This window comes from Lissotriton vulgaris, chromosome 1_1 (assembly GCF_964263255.1).
Source record: "Lissotriton vulgaris chromosome 1_1, aLisVul1.2, whole genome shotgun sequence".
NCBI classification, from domain to species: Eukaryota; Metazoa; Chordata; class Amphibia; order Caudata; family Salamandridae; genus Lissotriton; species Lissotriton vulgaris.
This window is the reverse complement of record NC_141685.1, coordinates 70,952,524-70,970,703: the sequence shown is the minus strand read 5'-3', so window position 1 is coordinate 70,970,703 and position 18,180 is coordinate 70,952,524. Positions and strand designations below refer to the sequence as shown.

The window sequence follows — 18,180 nt, the reverse complement described above, 5'->3', positions numbered from 1 at the left end:
CGTTACACATGAGACAGCCTAGAGAGTGAATTCCGCTTGCCTCTTATTGAAGTTCCTGTAGATCAGAATGGTCCTTATGTACACAGTCAAGTTTTAGGGAAAGACAGAAAGTTTCTCATTGATACAGGGGCAAGCAGAACCACGATCAGTCACGATGAAGTACCAGGGGCACCCCTCTCAGGCTCACAGAACGTGTCCCTCGGATTTTCAGGAAAACCCATTATTAACGAAGTATCACAACCCCTCCCTCTTGCAGTAGGTCCTCTGACACGGACTACAGATTTATTGCTCACGAAATCATGTCCAGAAAATCTTTTAGGCATAAAAACACTGAAAGCTTTAGGAGCTATTATCTGTTGTTCTCCTGAGGGAGTACGATTATTTTTGCGAGATTTCAAAGGCCATTATGTATTGAGAGATATGGATCCCAGACTACAGAAAGTCCCTGCCCACCTGTGGGCGCAGGGCCCCACTGATGTAGGTTGCATGCACATAACCCCATATCGAGTCACACTCAAAGCAGGAGTGGTATTACCACGAATTCGACAATACAAGTTACCCCCGGATGCTGTAGTGGCTTTACTGAGAATCATTGACGAGCTCATCGCACAAGGAGTGGTCGTGGAAACGGACTCTAATGTGTGTAATTCTCCTATCATTCCTGTTCTTAAACGTACTGACCCAAATGCTCCCCCTGTTTATCGATTGGTTATTGATCTGCGCGAATTGAACAAATGCATTGTACCACAGTACCCTGTGGTCCCAGATATCTCTTCATTATTGACAGCTATTGATTCCGAAGCAGCGTTCTTTACTGTAATAGATCTCAAGAATGCTTTCTTCAGTGTTCCTATAGACCCGGAAAGCCAATTTTTGTTCGGATTCAGTTTAAATGGCCGATCTTTTAAATTTGCCCGTGCACCTCAAGGATTCACAGAAAGCCCCAGTATCTATAGTCAAGCACTGAAAAAACAACTCGACAGCATCCATATGCCAGTTCACACTGCTCTGCTTCAATATGTCGATGATCTGCTGATCACCGCTCGAAGCGAACCCGAATGCGAAAATGCATCCCTGATTGTTCTGAATTTCCTGGCCGACAAGGGGCACAAGGTGTCTCCTTCGAAGCTGCAATTCTGTGTTCAGCAAGTTGTGTACCTGGGTCACTTGCTGTCCAAAGTGGGGAGACAGCTCACACCTGATCGCATTCAGTTAATTGTAAACATGTCACCGCCCAGAACACTAAAGGAGGTACGGGCCTTTATAGGCCTCACCTCATACTGTAGACAATGGATTCCCCAATATGCATTTCTAGCCAAGCCACTCATTCAGTTAACGACACAGGGGGCAGCGACTACGTCTGTCCTCCCTTGGACTCAGGAACATACACAAGCTTTTGAAGACTTAAAGAAAGCCTTATGTCAAGCACCTGTTTTAGCAACACCATGTTACAGTAAGCCTTTTACACTTTTTGTCACAGAACGTGAAGGTACTGCTTTGTCAGTCCTCACTCAGGAACAAGCAGGTTCACACAAGCCTTGTGCTTATTTTTCCAGTACACTAGACCCAGTAGCACAAGCCCTTCCAGCATGTTTGAAATCAGTTGCAGCAACAGCTTTAGCAATTAGACAGAGTGATTCTATCGTGTTAGGACATCCATTGACAGTACAGGTTCCACATTCTGTAGAAGTCCTCTTGAATCGGACTCAAACCCAGCACCTGACTATCGCAAGATTGACAGGTTATGAATTGACATTGTTTCAGCCACACATTGAAATCAGACGCTGCAGTACATTGAATCCAGCCACGTTATTGCCATTAAATGGAGTAGATCCATTAGCACATGATTGCATTGAAGTTATCACTATCACAACAAAGCCTAGACAAGACTTAACAGATGTTCCGTTACCAGATCCAGACCTGACACTTTATGTGGATGGTTCATGTATGAGAACAAAGACAGGTGAATTAGTGGCAGCCTACGCCGTCACGACAGACACAGAAGTCATTGAAACAAACTGTATTGACACTTTATCAGCTCAAGCTGCAGAGCTTATTGCTCTGACACAAGCATGTATTCAAGCTAAGAATAAGAGAGTCAACATATATACTGATTCACGTTATGCATTCGGAGTCGTACACGACTTCGGAGTCCTCTGGCGAGAGAGAGGTTACTTAACTTCTCACGGTGCCAACATCCAACATGGTCCCCTCATTCAAGCTCTGTTAGATGCAATACATCTACCCACTGCAATCTCTATCATGAAATGTAAGGCACATACTAAGGTTACTGATGCCATTTCCCAGGGTAACGACCTGGCAGACCGAACAGCAAAGCAAACTGCTCAGAACCGAACTCATGTAACTGATCAGACACAAATAAGGGTTCCAGCACACTGCATGACAGTTAGGGATCCCGCACATGATGTAATCGACATACAGTCACATGCAACACCGGATGAAATTAAGGAATGGACTAAACTAGGAGGGGTCCAAACAGACCAGGGATGGATGACGAAGGGAAAATCTACATGGTTTCTCCCCGATTCTATGGTACAAGTCATCATTAATACAATACATAGTCCCGCACACCTTGGAGAGAAAGCTATGCTAGATAGTATTCAACACATATGGTCCAATAAAAACTTACGGGCAGCAGCCAAACAGAAAGTGCGTACTTACATGATCTGTGGTCAGTTCAATCCAGGTAAAAGCATCCCCGTAGAGCAAGGTGGATTTCAGCCTCCCGATCACCCTTTTGAAGTCCTCCAGATGGATTATATCCAGATGGAACGCTGCCGAGGTTTTAAATATGTCCTCGTAGTCGTGTGTGCTCTTTCCCGATGGATAGAGGCATACCCAGTTCCCGATTATACTGCTCCGACTACTGCCAAGCAGTTAGTCCGTGAATACTTCCCGCGGTATGGTTTGCCCCGTATCGTGTACTCAGATAATGGTCAGCCGTTCTCATCCGCACTTGTAGAAAATATTACACTCCTGTTAGGTTACAAGTGGAAGTTCCATTGTGTCCGGCATCCCGAGGCAGCAGGTCTCGTGGAGCGTCATAATCAAACATTGAAAATCCGACTTTCCAAGATCTGTAGAGACAAAGGTATAGACTGGATAGTTGCCTTGCCGGTCGCCCTCTTCTATATGAGGATGGTGGCCCATTCCCGTTCTGGGCTATCTCCGTATGAAGTGGTCTTCGGTAGGCCACCGAATATGTGGGGGACGCCCATTCCACGTAAAATAACTGATGTTGATTGTCTTATGCTGACAGATTACCTTGCCTCCTTGATGTCTGCACTACAATCTTGTCGTTCACAGGTAGCTGCAGCCTTTCCCGATAACACCGAGACGAAGCCCCATGAGGTGGTACCTGGTGACTTTGTGTACGTCAGAAATTTCGACCGGAAGAGTCCGCTGGAGCCCCGCTGGCAGTCGCCGAAGTTGGTTCTGCTTACGACGAGGACCGCTGTAAAAATCGAGGGCAGGAAGGGGTGGCTGCATTCCAGCCACGTAAAGAAATACTTTGGACTTCCTTCGGACTTGGACACTAAGCCCTGCCCTCCTTCACAAACTGACACAAAACTCCCTTTGGTCGAGAAAACTGCTTCAGAACTTTACAGACAAAAAGTACGATCTAGCAAGTCAGACAGTTTAATTGTTTAAGTCCTCCCCTAGGTGAATCGGTTAAATTAGTTTCTGACATGTATCCCCTAGATCGAGATAGAGAGAGAGATAGACAAAGACAACATAAGAAAAATGCGTATTGCAAATCACTCCGTAGTCGCTGCATAGTGACACTACTTGTTATGTTTTTCCTATGTTTGCTGGTTATCACTGCTGGTATTCTTCTGCATATATACTACCCTATATTCAAGCATGCTACTTATAATGCTACTACTGAACATTCTTTTAGTGAATTACCGCCTCATGAATTGTCTTATAGACTTGCGCTGCGCAACAACACTTTCATTAGTATGTTACATCACTCTCACCAGACTACCAATGCTACTAATTGTTGGATATGTGGTCGACTCCCTCCTCACCAAGACAACAAGGGTGTTTTGCCCCTTTTCCCGTACCCGTTCACCCACAATGGTACATGCGCTGCATGGTTCAAAATGCTTAATTCTCTAGTATCTACTGCTGCTATTTATGAAGGTAACTGGGTTTGGGGAAACCTGAACATAGTCTTGCTTAAGGTATGCTACCCTGACAAGGAGGGACTCCCCGTTGCTACTGGAACTGATATAGAAAATGAAGTATATGGATTAGGTAATTACACAGTCACTTTCATGATTTTATCTGTTGAATCCGATGCTGCTCCTGTCCTGCCTGCTATGGCAGTCTTGCCTGTCACTGGTGAACTATGTGTTCGCAAGAATGGTTCTGTACACGTAGGTCATAGTAAATGCACCACTATAGTCGAATTTACTGATCATGGTAGATCCACGTTTAGGGCTTTACGTCATTCCTATTTTGTTTGCGGTCGTACTGCATATGTCCGTCTGCCTTTAGACTGGGATGGTACCTGTTATATTGCATTCCTTCTGCCACCCGTATTCCTAGCCCCTCCTGATTATCATAGAAACACCAATCTAGTAAAACATAGATACCAGAGAGATCTCCCGCTTGTCGATTATACTGAAACTGCCTGGGAGAAATATACAGATTTCAATAAAGGTTTCTTCCCCTACTTAGGTGCTGTCTTTAACAGTAAACTGATACGAAAATTAACTAGAACCCTCGAAGCAGTAGTGAATGAAACCACTTCAGCACTAGGTAACTTAACGGAGGAGCAGTCCGCTATGCGGGTTGTTGTTCTTCAAAATCGTCTTGTTATTGACGTCATCTTGGCAGATAGGGGTGGAGCTTGTAAGGTCATCGGGTCAAGCTGCTGTATTTTTATACCTAATAACGCGCCAACGGTGTACAAAGCTATTACACGTCTTCATAAAATCGCAAGTTTAATTCATCAGAATCCAGGCACCTGGACTTGGTCCGGTTGGTTCTGGACAACGTTGTCAGCCTGGGGGTGGAAGATCCTATCCCTCCTAGGTATTGGTTTTCTCGTAGTATTCAGTTGTTGCCTGTGTCTCCAATGCGGACCGGCAATTTGTGGTTTGTGTGCCACTTCATGTGTTCCACATTCAAGTTCCCATTCAAAGCGCATAAAGCAAGAAGAGCAAATAATGTTAAGTGAACAAGTCGATCAATTGATGAATATCGATGTATCATGAAGGGTCCGTGGGGAACAAGGAGGGAATGAGGAAATATAATTTTTGGTCAAGTTGTGTTCCCCAGCGAGAACCCCACCGTCTCCATGTACTAGCTTGCAGTGCATGTAATTTCCCTCCTGTGCCAGGTAATCGATATTACCACAGAAGGGGGAGGCTCTAGTTGGAGCAGTGCAACACTAGCGACAAGCAGGGACTCTCTCTTCCTCGTCAGGGCTGAGGGTTACCTTCCAGACAACCTCTGCTTACCCTCTAGGTAGTGTGGCTTAAGCAGTCGTAGGCTAATCTTTGGGGCACATAGGGTTAAACACCTGCAATATTACACCGTCACAACCAACCCACCACACAATGAGACCAGACTGTATTCTGTAAAAATATATATCTTTATATAGATTTTAAGCAGGCTTGTGAATACAGTTAGCGAACTTTCAAATAGCGGTTCCAAGTTACTTAGTTCAGGTTGCCACAGGTCTTTCTAGCAATAAGAGTTCTTTAGGGCCTTCTGGCCAGGTCGATAAAGTTCTTGTAGAGCGGGCGGCTTCCAGGGGAGCTGTCCCACGTCGCGTTGCCTTCCCGGGGTCGCTGTTCGTTGCGGCTCTCAGCCGAGCAGGTCACGGGTCATCCGGGGCAGCGGTGTTCTGTGGCGGCAGGGTCCTTTCCTCGTCGTCCGCTCCGACCCTGGAGGCGGCGGCTGTGTGGTGGGGGCAAGTGGCAGTACGGTCCCCAAGTGCAGGACGTACCCAGCCAAGTGCCGGTGCAGCTGTGCGCTCACAGCTGGGCTGTCGGGCAAGATACCGACCCAGTGGATTCTCACAGGGCAACTGTCCGTCTTTGCAAGTGGATTGGCTGCTCGTGGCGCAGTCAACTCGAGAGCTCGGACCGGACGGGTCCTCCTTCGCTTTGCTCTCGGGCTCCCGATGCAGTTGCGGTCACGGTGTTCGGGCCAGCGGCGGCTGGACCTCACTTTGCTTTCGCTGTTGCTTTGGGCCCCGGTCACGGTGGTCAGGTGGGTGTCGTTGCCTTGGAGGAGATTCCTCCGTCGGTACTGCAGCGATAAGCAGCACACACAGTCGCTTTCTTCAGGATGTAGCGCCCACTGGTCCTGGGGCGCTGGTCAGGGGGCAAGTTCACAGCAAGCCCTTGGAGATCGTTTCAGCAGAGTTTGGCACAAAGTCTTGTAAAGCAAAAGTCTTCTCGTAGTCTTTCCTTTTTCCTCTCCTTCGGCAGCAAGGCACCAGACACAGGCAAGAGACAGCACCCTTCCTTGTCCTTCACGGTCCTTCTCGTCGGGCAGAGTTCCTTCTGTAGCCCAAACTGGATCTAACTTTCAAGGAGCAGGGCTCCTTCTTTTATACGGTATTTCTTTTGTTCTCCCAGGCCAGGGGGGCCTTTGCATAGCCACTTTCAGTCCTTGAGTACCCTGATGGGTGTACTCCGGCTTCTGCTTTCAGTGTGAGGGGCAGGCGCATCAGACGCCCCACAGGAGGTGGAGCCAGCATTGTGCGGACAGGGGCCGCCAGAGTACCTTGTTGATGGGGCTTCGCCCTTCCTGGGCCAGGTGTCGGCTGAGTCATCAGTCGCTCTCCAGGAGGGTGGAGCCAGCATTGTGGTGGCAGAGCACAGCAAGATCCAGAGTCAAGAGCCACTCCTACCTCCCACTAAGGTGTAATCTGCGCATTCACCACCTGTCATCCCCCCAGCCCTGTCACTCACACATCCCAGACAGTCAGATACACATACCAGCAGAGGCGGGCTGAAATGGTTAAGCAAGCAAATGCTAACTTTCTAAAAGTAGCATTTGCAAACCCAGGACACTAAAATAAACTTGACTACAAGAAATATTTTATCATCCTGAGTTCAGGCATACTAAACACGACTCGCTACCATGCTCCTTGAGCCTGCTGGGATTATAGGGTGTAATAATTCCAGCAGCTCAGTCTGGCCTAATGGAGCAGGTAGCCTCCAATAGTGAAATACGGTTTTGGTTGTAAGTCACTACTAGGACATGCCACACACATCAGGGCTTGTCCTACCTTACACCTACAACGCACCCTGCCCGCAGGCCTACCATAGGGGTGACTAATATGTAGTCAAGGGAAGGTTCGGGGGCTGGCAAGTGGGTGCACTTGCCCAGCTAGCGTGACAGTACGAGACCGCACGCGGGTTCTGCGGTCGCAGTTCCCAGACACATCTTTACGGCTGCTTCGGTGGGTGGCGCAACCAGCGCTGCAGGCCCACCAGCAGTATTGGAATCTACAAGCCCCGGCACTCCTAGTGCACTTTACTAGGGACTAACATTAAATCCAATGAACCAATCATGGATACCAATCGCATGTACAATTTACAGTAGGGAGCACTTGCACTGCGGCACGGGTCAGCCGTGGCGCAGTGCCCTGAGTATCAGAAAACCAGAAAAACATCGGAGGCACATCAGCAAAAAGTGGAAGGGAAACTCACGCCAAGGTGCCAGGTCTAACATGTGTCCCCTCCAGCTGAAATGTGGGGGGAACTACCCTTCCCCAGGGAGTTCCACATCACTAAGGCGGAAAAATCTGGACAGACCGTCAGCGTTGGCGTGATCGGTGCCAGGGCGGTGTTCCACCGTAAAGTCCATACTCTGTAGAGAAATGGACCACCTCAACAGTTTCGGGTTCTCACCCCTCATTTGCATCAACCATCTGAGGGGCCTGTGGTCCGTCTGAACTCGGAAGTGAGACCCAAACAAGTAGGGTCTTAGCTTCTTCAGCGCCCAGACCACAGCAAATGCTTCACGCTCTATTGCACTCCACCTACTTTCCCGTGGAAGTAACCTCCTACTTATGAAGGCTACGGGTTGGTCAAAGCCCTCCTCAGTCATCTGTGAAAGAACAGCCCCTACACCATGCTCTGAAGCGTCTGTTTGCACTATGAATTCCTTGGAGAAATCAGGAGCCAGGAGCACGGGCGCCGTGCACATGGCAGTCTTCAGGGTGTCAAAAGCCTTCTGACAGGTGTCAGTCCAAATCACATTCCTGGGCTGCTTCTTCGAAGTCAGCTCTGTCAAGGGGGTCACAATCGTGCCATAGCCCTTGACAAACCTCCTGTAATACCCAGGGAGCCCCAGAAAGGCTCTCACTGCAGTCTGGGTCTTGGGGGGTTCCCAAGCCAGGATGGTCTCAATTTTGGGTTGCAAGGGTGCTACCTTGCCACTCCCAACTTGGTGTCCCAAGTACACCACTGAACCCTGCCCAATCTGGCACTTGCTTGCCTTGTGAGGCCTGCTCTGCGCAGGGCCATCAACACTTCCCAGAGGTGTCGCAGGTGTTCTGGCCAGGTGCCACTGAACACCGCGATGTCATCCAGGTAGGCGGCACTGAACTCGTCCAGCCCAGCCAACACCTGGTTGACCAATCTCTTAAAGGTGGCAGGGGCATTCTTCATCCCAAATGGCATAACCCGGAACTGGAAATGCCCATCTGGTGTCGAGAATGCCGACCTCTCCTTTGCCCCATCGGTCAAGGCGATCTGCCAGTACCCAGACGTCAAATCAAACGTACTGAGGAACCGAGCAGCCCCTAGCCGATCAATGAGCTCATCAGCTCTGGGGATGGGGTGCGCGTCAGTCTTCGTGACTGAATTGAGTCCTCTGTAGTCCACACAGAACCGTAGTTCGGGTGTGGCTCCCGGCGCAGCAGCCTTTGGGACCAAGACCACGGGGCTGGACCAAGGACTGCTGGAAGACTCAACCACCCCAAGGGCAAGCATCTTGGAGACCTCCTCCTTGATGCAGGCCCGGACCCTGTCAGTCACCCTGTAAGCCTTATGCTTCACAGGTAAGCTGTCTCCGGTGTCCACATCATGGACGCACCAATCTGTGACACTCGGAACCAGGGAGAACAGATCTGGGAACTGCCCCAGCAACTGGCGGCAGTCTTCCTGTTGTTCGGGGGTCAGGGTGGGTGAGAGGTTAACTCCATCCACTGACCCGTCTTTCTCACAGGCCACTAAGAGGTCAGGAAGAGGCTCCGACTCCTCCTCCATTCCGTCATCAGTTGCCAACAACATGCCCACTTCGGACGTTCGTAAGTGGGGCTTGAGGCGGTTGACATGTAGGACCCGCAAAGGGTTCCTGGGCGTCTTCATGTCCACCAAGTATGTCACGGGGCTCTTGCGCTCCACAACCTCGAATGGGCCTGTCCACTTATCTTGAAGGGCACAGGGCTCCACTGAGGCCAGGACATACACCTCTTGTCCAGGCTGAAGCTCGACCAGAGTGGCATTCTGGTCGTACCACCGCTTCATCTCCTCCTGGCTCGCTTCCAGATTTGCCTCGGCAAGTTGTCTGAAGCGTCTGGTTTGGTTTCTGAAGGCCAGCATGTAGCTATATACATTCTGGGGAGGTTTCCTGGGAGATTGCTCCCAGCCTTCCTTTACCAAACTCAGCGGTCCTCTCACGGGGTGACCGTACAGCAGCTCAAAGGGGCTGAACCCTAGGGACTTCTGTGGTACCTCGCGATATGCAAAGAGCAGGCATGGTAAGAGGACGTCCCACTTACGCCTCATTGGACCTTCTAGGCCCATGATCATGCCTTTCAGGGTTCGGTTGAATCTCTCAACCAACCCGTTACCTTGGGGATGGTAAGGTGTGGTGAACTTGTACGTTACGCCACACTCTTGCCAAAGGGACTTCATATACTTGGATATGAAGTTGGTCCCCCTGTCGCTCACCACCTCTAGAGGGAATCCTACTCGTGAGAAAATTCCCATCAGTGCACGTCCCACCACGGGGGCCGTCACTGTCCTCAGAGGGATGGCTTCAGGGTACCGGGTGGCATGATCCACCAAGACCAGGATGAACCTGTTGCCCATGGCTGTCTTGGGGTCCAGAGGCCCAACGATGTCAATACCCACTCGCTGGAATGGCGTACCAACCACAGGGAAGGGTTGGAGGGGAGCCTTGTTCTTCCCTCCGGTCTTCCCACTTGCCAGGCAAGTCGGACAAGTTCTACAATGAGCGTCTGAGCTCTTGTGCATTTGGGGCCAGTAAAAGTGGGTGACAAGCCTGTCATAGGTCTTGTCCATCCCCAAATGTCCTGCTAAAGGCACATCATGAGCCAGACCCAGTAGGAAGGCTCTGAACTTCTGGGGTACCACCAGCACACGGGCTGACCCAGGTTCAGCAGCCTTAGGCTCTGAATACAGGAGGTCGTTCTCCCAGTACACGTAATGTGTTTTGGCCTGAACACCATTGGCCTGGTCTGCAGCCTGCTGCCGCATACCCACGAGAGAAGGGCATTCTTTCTGCTTCTTGCAGAATTCCTCCCTGGAGGGTCCTCCTTCTTGCTGCCAATGGGTCAGCTCAGGCAGGTCCCCCAGTTCGGCAATCTGTTCCCCTGTAGGCTCCAGGGCATCCCCCTCAAGGTCTGCTTCCTCCTGGACCGTGGGAACTTCAGGGACCGGTTTCCCGCGCCCCCTGCGCCTTCTCCCTAAGGCCGGTTCCTGGGCCTCTCCTTCAGGCCCCAGGACCTCTTGATCACCCCTACTGGCTGCCATTGACCGGGTGGTCTCGCACGCCCAGTCAGGCAGACCCACCATCCGCAGGTGAGTCGTTTTCTCCACCTTTTCCCAAGGGGAGTGCTCCAAGTCATTCCCTAGCAAACAGTCAACAGGCATGGTTTTTCTTACACAGACCTGCAGAGTACCAGAGACCCCCCCCCCCCACTCGAAGGGAACTTGAGCCATCGGACACTGACTCTCAGAATTATCAGCGTTGATAACCCTACAGTAGGCATGGGGTACAACCTGCTCTTGAGACACCAGGTGCTGCCTCACTGCAGTCACACTGGCTCCTGTGTCTCGAAGAGCCTCAGCTTCCTTGCCATTGATGATCACCACCTGCCCATATTTCTTAGTGTTAGAGGGCAGGTAGTTCGTAGGGATCATCTCACTGTCTCCTAGGAAGACCAGGGTCATGTGAACGGGATCTCCACCCCCCGGGACCATCACTTCTTCTCCTAAGTGAACACTAGTCACTTGATGGGGCGGAGCACCAGTGGGTGCGGGTTTTCCAAACAGGCGACACTTGGGGTCACTGGATATGTGCCCAGGCTCTCCACATTTGTAACAATTGAAGGGCCCCTTTGGAACAGGTTTACCTGTCGGGGCCCCATTCTGCTTCGGGGGTGGGGGAGGCTGAGAACCTTGCTGCGGGTTCCCCTGGGAACTACTTTGGGGGCCTTTTTGGAACCCTTTCTGTTTTCCCCCCTTGTCCCCCCCACTCTTCTGCTGGGGACCCTGCCCACTCTTGGCGGAGTCTCCCACGGGACCCTTGTGGACCCTGGTGCTGAGCCAGTGGTCCGCCTCCTCAGCAAGCTTCCTCGGGTTGGACAGCTTGCTATCGATCAGGTGTTGGCGTAACTCAGGAAAACAGTGATCAGACAAGTGCTCCCATGCAATTAAATCAAAGAGACCTTGAAAATCATTCACTTTGCTACCCTTCACCCAACCATCCAGTGCTCTGCAAAAATAAGTCACATACTCCACATACGTATTCCCAGGCCGCTTAGTACATCCCCTAAACTTCTGTCTATACATTTCAGGGGTAAGCCCGTACCTGTTCATTAAAGCTTCTTTCATGTGGGAATAGGATCTCTGATTCTCAACGGGCAAATCTAGCAAGGTATCTCGCCCTTCGCTAAGGAACCTTCCCCACAGCCCCGCTCCCCAATCCTTGTCAGGGACCCGTTGGGAGGACATGGCTACCTCGTATGCCCTAAACCACTGTCCTATGTCATCCCCCTTAAAGAACTCCTTAACTACGTCCTTCGGGATGTGCACTCTTGACTCTACCTGCACTGGCGATGTGCTGCCACCAGAGGGAGGATGATCCAAGCCTCTCTCTTTCAGGCTTATCTCCCTCATTTTCACTTCGTAATCCATTTGGTGCTTTCGCTCTTCCTGCGCCATTCTTTTTGTTTCAAGCTCCAGTTGGATTTTCAATTCTGCCAGCTTTCTTTCGTGATTCCTTGTTTCCTTCCTGTCTGCCAGCTCCTCTGGCGACAGGCCTTTACCAAAGCTGTGCACGCTGTCTTGCCTTTCGAGATCCACCAGATCCCCAAGTGCATTCTGCTCCTCCGTTGCATCTTGCTCCGCGAGGGCGTCTTGGTCTTCCGGGGCCTTTCTGGACTCTACCCAGGCTTTCAGGGCCTTGTAGAATTCTGGCTTATTCTTGCAACCAGCGTGCGGAACCTTGAGTTTCTTACAGAAAAACTTCAGCTCAGTCTTTGAGTATTTGTCCAGCTTTGCGGCGTCCCACTCCACCTCCAACACCTCAGAGGTCGTGGACTCCGCTCCATCCAGGCTCTTCGTGCCAGGCATGGTTCTCACACTCGGAATCTTCTTTCGGCAAAAAGCAAAGTCTGTGGTTAAGTAACTGGACTGTAATCACTGTGCAATGGTCAGAAGTTAAGGTATAGATACTGCAAGTGTAAATTCGAAAATCCTCACCGCTGCGTCCAATGTAGGAAGGGGGAGGCTCTAGTTGGCGCAGTGCAACACTAGCAACAAGCAGGGACTCTCTCTTCCTCGTCAGGGCTGAGGGTTACCTTCCAGACAACCTCTGCTTACCCTCTAGGTAGTGTGGCTTAAGCAGTCGTAGGCTAATCTTTGGGGCACATAGGGTTAAACACCTGCAATATTACACCGTCACAACCAACCCACCACACAATGAGACCAGACTGTATTCTGTAAAAATATATATCTTTATATAGATTTTGAGCAGGCTTGTGAATACAGTTAGCGAACTTTCAAATAGCAGTTCCAAGTTACTTAGTTCAGGTTGCCACAGGTCTTTCTAGCAATAAGAGTTCTTTAGGGCCTTCTGGCCAGGTCGATAAAGTTCTTGTAGAGCGGGCGGCTTCCAGGGGAGCTGTCCCACGTCGCGTTGCCTTCCCGGGGTCGCTGTTCGTTGCGGCTCTCAGCCGAGCAGGTCACGGGTCATCCGGGGCAGCGGTGTTCTGTGGCGGCAGGGTCCTTTCCTCGTCGTCCGCTCCGACCCTGGAGGCGGCGGCTGTGTGGTGGCGAAAAGTAGCAGTACGGTCCCCAAGTGCAGGACGTACCCAGCCAAGTGCCGGTGCAGCTGTGCGCTCACAGCTGGGCTGTCGGGCAAGATACCGACCCAGTGGATTCTCACAGGGCAACTGTCCGTCTTTGCAAGTTGATTGGCTGCTCGTGGCGCAAGCAACTCGAGAGCTCGGACCGGACGGGTCCTCCTTCGCTTTGCTCTCGGGCTCCCGATGCAGTTGCGGTCACGGTGTTCGGGCCAGCGGCGGCTGGACCTCACTTTGCTTTCGCTGTTGCTTTGGGCCCCGGTCACGGTGGTCAGGTGGGTGTCGTTGCCTTGGAGGAGATTCCTCCATCGGTACTGCAGCGATAAGCAGCACACACAGTCGCTTTCTTCAGGATGTAGCGCCCACTGGTCCTGGGGCGCTGGTCAGGGGGCAAGTTCACAGCAAGCCCTTGGAGATCGTTTCAGCAGAGTTTGGCACAAAGTCTTGTAAAGCAAAAGTCTTCTCGTAGTCTTTCCTTTTTCCTCTCCTTCGGCAGCAAGGCACCAGACACAGGCAAGAGACAGCACCCTTCCTTGTCCTTCACGGTCCTTCTCGTCGGGCAGAGTTCCCTCTGTAGCCCAAACTGGATCTAACTTTCAAGGAGCAGGGCTCCTTCTTTTATACAGTATTTCTTTTGTTCTCCCAGGCCAGGGGGGCCTTTGCATAGCCACTTTCAGTCCTTGAGTACCCTGATGGGTGTACTCCGGCTTCTGCTTTCAGTGTGAGGGGCAGGCGCATCAGACGCACCACAGGAGGTGGAGCCAGCATTGTGCGGACAGGGGCCGCCAGAGTACCTTGTTGATGGGGCTTCGCCCTTCCTGGGCCAGGTGTCGGCTGAGTCATCAGTCGCTCTCCAGGAGGGTGGAGCCAGCATTGTGGTGGCAGAGCACAGCAAGATCCAGAGTCAAGAGCCACTCCTACCTCCCACTAAGGTGTAATCTGCGCATTGACCACCTGTCATCCCCCCAGCCCTGTCACTCACACATCCCAGACAGTCAGATACACATACCAGCAGAGGCGGGCTGAAATGGTTAGGCAAGCAAATGCTAACTTTCTAAAAGTAGCATTTGCAAACCCAGGACACTAAAATAAACTTGACTACAAGAAATATTTTATCATCCTGAGTTCAGGCATACTAAACACGACTCGCTACCATGCTCCTTGAGCCTGCTGGGATTATAGGGTGTAATAATTCCAGCAGCTCAGTCTGGCCTAATGGAGCAGGTAGCCTCCAATAGTGAAATACGGTTTTGGTTGTAAGTCACTACTAGGACATGCCACACACATCAGGGCTTGTCCTACCTTACACCTACAACGCACCCTGCCCGCAGGCCTACCATAGGGGTGACTAATATGTAGTCAAGGGAAGGTTCGGGGGCTGGCAAGTGGGTGCACTTGCCCAGCTAGCGTGACAGTACGAGACCGCACGCGGGTTCTGCGGTCGCAGTTCCCAGACACATCTTTACGGCTGCTTCGGTGGGTGGCGCAACCAGCGCTGCAGGCCCACCAGCAGTATTGGCATCTACAAGCCCCGGCACTCCTAGTGCACTTTACTAGGGACTAACAGTAAATCCAATGAACCAATCATGGATACCAATCGCATGTACAATTTACAGTAGGGAGCACTTGCACTGCGGCACGGGTCAGCCGTGGCGCAATGCCCTGAGTATCGGAAAACCAGCAAAACATCGGAGGCACATCAGCAAAAAGTGGAAGGGAAACTCACGCCAAGGTGCCAGGTCTAACAGTACCCCTTCCACTTTGTGACTGTGTCTAAAAATATTTTTTAAGGGCAGGCAGTGGTGCCTGCCCTTAAAGAATGAAACAAGAACGTTTCATTTTTTTTAAATGCACCCCGTTTTCCTTTAAGAAAAACGGGCTGCATTTAAAAAAAATAAAGAAATAAAAGCTGCTTCATTAAAAAGCAGTCCCAGACATGGTGGCCTGCTGAGCTCAGCAGGCCACCATCCCTGGTAGGGCTGGCATTCCCAATGGGCTGGCAAATTGCGGGAGGCTCATTAATATTAATGAGCCTCGCAATTTGCGACCCCGACCTAGTGTTGGTAGACAGCGGCAACCATCGCTCGCTGCAGTGGTGGAACCCTCAAAACTTAGCAAAAGGGCAGCCTTTTATAGACCCGATACCACAGTAACCGGTTGGGGTGCCCATCAACATTGCAAAGTCCAGGGGCTGCGGTCGGACAAACACAAACGTCTCCACATCAACTACCTGGAACTTCTAGCAGTGTTTCTAGCACTCAGCTTTTCTCACCCAACTTGTAGGCAAAACTGTCTTAGTTCACACGGACAACATGACAGCAATGTACTACCTACAGAAATAGGGAGGGACTCACTCTCTCCAGCTGTCGCACCTTGCACAAAGCATTTGGGATTGGGCAATTTGCCAGAAAATCTATCTCCTAGCAGAACACCTCGCAGGAGTAGACCATCAGATTGCAGACCTGCTCAGCAGACGCAGGTAGCAAATACACAAGTGGGAACTTCATCCCCAAGTTCTTCTTCCCTAGGTTCAAAACTGAGGTTTTCCAGAGATAGATCTGTTTGCCACAGTGCATAACCCAAAATTCCCAAACTCTGCATCCAGGTTCCCACACCCAGCATCCAAAGGCAATACCCTATGGATGATTTGGTCAGGGATATTTGCTTACGCTTTTCCGCCTTTCCTGCTTATTCCATTACTGGTTCGGACGCTCGGACAAACGTCCCTCACACTGATCTTAATAGTCCCCACATATTCTCGTCAACCTTGGTACTCTCATCCTTAGAACTCTCACTGGTTCCACATCAAAAGCTACATCTCACACCTTGTCTCCTCACTCCGAGCCATGGAGAAATCAGACATCCGATTCCCAGAGATCTCAACCTAGCGATTTGGCTCCTGAAGTCATAGAGTTTGGTTATTTACAACTACAACCAGACTGTATGAATATTTTCAAGGAAGCTAGAAAGCCAGTACTAGAGCATGTTATGCAGCAAATGGAAACTTTTTGTTTCCTATTGTAACAACAACAATATCAATCATCTTGATGCGTTTGTGCTGAACATCATTTGTTATCTATTGCATTTACAGCAATGTGGATTCACTTACACATCCATTTGTTTAGACCTGGGAGTCGTAGCTGCACACTTGCAAAATAGACAACACCTACCTCTCTTCAGAGTACCAGTGATTAAAGCCTTCATGGAAGGATTAAAAAGGATTATACCACCAAGTATTCCCCCTGCTCCAGAGTGGAACTTAATCATAGTCCTTACAAGGCTAATGGGCCCGCCTTTTGAACAAATGCACAAATGTCCGTTACAATTCCTGTCATGGAAAGTTGCTTTCCTCATAACAATAACCTCACTAAGGAGAGTTGATGAACTTGAGGCATTAACTATACAAGAGCCTTTCTTTCAACTTCACAAAGATTGAGTGGTTCTACGTACCAATCCTAAATTCCTCCTTAAAGTAGTTTCTGCTTAGGGGTAATTCATGTGTAATATCAAATTAAAATACCATAATATTAGCATTTTCATTAGTAATTGAACCATTCTAATTCACCCCCAGTCAAGAGATCTGGGTAAATCCATCATTATTTTGCTCACCATGCCACCCCAGTTCAGACATGTCCATATGCAAATCAGTCTTGACCCTGTGCCTCATGGGAACAGTCCAGCCCAAACTGCAATGATAATAAAAGCAGATAAAAGTAATTAGCAAAATAAGCACATTGAACAGAATAAATAGTTCCACCATCTTTCTAAAACAATGTACATATGCAAGCATATAAAAACTGTATATAGCATTTTCCTACTGTGCTTTCCTGTGTGTGTGTCTGTTGGTCTCTGTGTGTCTGTCTCCCATTCCCTGTGGGGAAAGTATGTAGCTCCTCGTGGAGAAGATTCGGGCAAGAAGGAGCACACTGCATTGAATAATTTCTTGGTATGCACTTTTTATTAGTATTACAGGAAATCACAATGATTGATTGTCTCTTTTATATTCTTCTTTCCCACAGGGTCTTCCACGTCAGTCCCTTAGGTGAGCCTCGGCCGCCGTCGTCCCTCGGACAGAAGGAAAAGACTCAGGTAAGTGTTTTTGCTTTATGGTTTAATCAAGGGAGGATGGGAGGGATAAATAATAGCCATGCATAAATGTGAAGGGAGGGGGTAGAGGTTGGAGCAACCAAAAGAAAAAGAGTAGCCGATGATTTCTGCTCTTGTGTTTCTTTTCCGTCTCACTTATTTCCTTTTCCCTGGGTCCCTTTCACCCCTCAGCTGCCCCTCCCATCCCTCTCTTTCTTAGCCCCTTTCCAAATGCCCCGTAGACGCCCACGCACCTGGAAGAGCCATGTCACTCCGGGGCCGTGGCGTGGTGACTCCGTGTCCTTCAGTGAGGTCTGGTCTTCTGTTTCGGCTTTCCCTCCTCCGCCAGGTTCGGGTGTTCTGCTCGACGGCAAGCTGTGACCTCCCCTGGGCTCCGGTTCTCTCTCTCGGAAGGCTGTTAGTCTTTCTCTGTCTTTCCGGTCTTCCCCCCCTGGTTTCTCCACCTCGCGTTCCTGTGCCCCGTGTAGCTGGACCAACTACTGACCAACCTTACGCGCTCTCCACCCCTTCTTCAAGCGTGTATCCTCTGATGTCCGTCCTCAGCTCCGGCTTAAAGGGGCCGCCTGCCGATTCCCCCCTCTCCACTTCTTGATGACAGCAAAGCGGACAACTGGTAAAAGGGGACTGTGAATATAGGAGGGGAGAAATATATGAAGGGATATTAAAATATTAACCCCCCTTCGTACCCTGCTAGCCCCATACATTCAGGATATCATCAACCAGTCTCTTAAAAAGGGAAAAGT

The 18,180-nt window shown here is 50.2% G+C and overlaps 1 protein-coding gene across 1 annotated transcript in view; it reads left to right on the top strand.

Annotated features, from left to right (window-relative positions):
* LOC147737348 (uncharacterized) overlaps positions 1–18,180 on the top strand; it is a 935,485-nt gene that overhangs the window by 339,400 nt on the left and 577,905 nt on the right. Inside the window, exon 2 of the transcript XR_015296583.1 lies at positions 17,350–17,419. The gene's annotated coding sequence lies outside the window, so the exon portion shown is untranslated. The remainder of the gene's footprint in view (positions 1–17,349; positions 17,420–18,180) is intronic.